Source organism: Schistocerca nitens, chromosome 2 (assembly GCF_023898315.1).
Source record: "Schistocerca nitens isolate TAMUIC-IGC-003100 chromosome 2, iqSchNite1.1, whole genome shotgun sequence".
NCBI classification, from domain to species: Eukaryota; Metazoa; Arthropoda; class Insecta; order Orthoptera; family Acrididae; genus Schistocerca; species Schistocerca nitens.
In genome coordinates, this window is record NC_064615.1 from 573,025,898 (window position 1) to 573,027,532 (window position 1,635).

Sequence of the window (1,635 nt, forward strand, 5' to 3'; positions counted from 1 at the left end):
TACATCTCATGGCGTGGATTGGCCTCCCTATTCGCCAGACATGAACCCCTGTGACTTCTTTCTGTGGGGACACTTGAAAGACCAGGTGTACCGCCAGAATCCAGAAACAATTGAACAGCTGAAGCAGTACATCTCATCTGCATGTGAAGCCATTCCGCCAGACACGTTGTCAAAGGTCTCGGGTAATTTCATTCAGAGACTACGCCATATTATTGCTACGCATGGTGGATATGTGGAAAATATCGTACTATAGAGTTTCCCAGACCGCAGCGCCATCTGTTGTTGAAAATTGTAACTACTGTAATTTCGGAAGTTTGTCTGCCTGAAAATGTACTGTTGTCCCAAGCATATTGCAACAAACGGTGTATTTCTATCGCTGCTCGTTTAGTTTTTATTGCCGTTTCAAATATACCGGTCATTTTTGAAACACCCTGTAAGTTTACAGTTTACTTGAATGTAAACTAATTAGCGTGTCAAAATTTAAATTAAATGAATAACATGGAATGTTATTTAAATGAAAATCAGAGTGGAGGCTTTCACCGCCTATATTTGCGCTATTGATGATAATTGTTTTATGGGCATAATCCTCGGCATAACGTTTCGTCTTCCAATGCTGGAGACATCAGCAAAGGCTACAGTGACCCAGAAACCAGTTACAGTTTGAAACAAGCTCGGCAAGCTGGAGTTGGGTCAATTTCAGTGTCCGATTTCACCCCTTAGCTTTGACCAGTGACGTCCTGTGTTACGTCATGAGTATAATGGGCAGCGGCACTATGAATATAGTTCGGGACAATAAGCTGGGAATGTTGGTCTCACGGGAGGCGTACCAGAGATAAGTCCCTGCAATCGCACTATCCTCTGTGTCCTCGGTGGCTCAGATGGATAGAGAGTCTGCCTTGCAAGCAGGAGGTCCCGGGTTCGAGTCCCGGTCGGGGCACACATTTTCAACTGTCCCCGTTGACTTATATCAACGCCTGAATGCAGCTAGGGGTAGTCATTTCATTGTAATTTCATTCTAACGAGCTGTATGGTCACCGATGGTATCTGTTCTTTGGGACATGTCCGAAAAAACAGATACCATCTTCATATATACAGGGTGGTCCATTGATAGTGACCGGGCCAAATATCTCACGAAATAAGCATCAAACGAAAAAACTACAAAGAACGAAACTCGTCTAGCTTGAAGGGGAAAACCAATTGGCGCTATGGTTGGCCCGCTAGAAGGCGCTGCCAAGGTCAAACGGATATCAACTGCGTTTTTTTTTTAAAATAGGAACACCCAATTTTTATTACACATTCGCGTAGTACGTAAAGAAATACGAATGTTTTAGTTGGACCACTTTTTTCGCTTTGTGATAGATGGCGCTGTAATATTCACAAACGTATAAGTATGTGGTATCACGTAACATTCCGCCAGTGCGGACAGTACATTACCCGTGTTAAAATGGACCGTTTACCAATTGCGGAAAAGGTCGATATCGTGTTGATGTATGGCTATTGTGATCAAAATGCCCAACGGGCGTGTGCTATGTATGCTGCTCGGTATCCTGGACGACATCATCCAAGTGTCCGGATCGTTCGCCGGATAGTTACGTTATTTAAGGAAACAGGAAGTGTTCAGCCACATGTGAAACG

The 1,635-nt window shown here is 43.8% G+C and overlaps 1 non-coding gene across 1 annotated transcript; it reads left to right on the forward strand.

Moving 5' to 3' along the window:
• Window positions 1-863: 863 nt before the first annotated feature.
• On the forward strand, window positions 864-937 carry Trnaa-ugc (transfer RNA alanine (anticodon UGC)). The gene has a single exon. It is a non-coding gene; the product is annotated as a tRNA-Ala (tRNA).
• The last annotated feature ends 698 nt before the right edge of the window (window positions 938-1,635 follow it).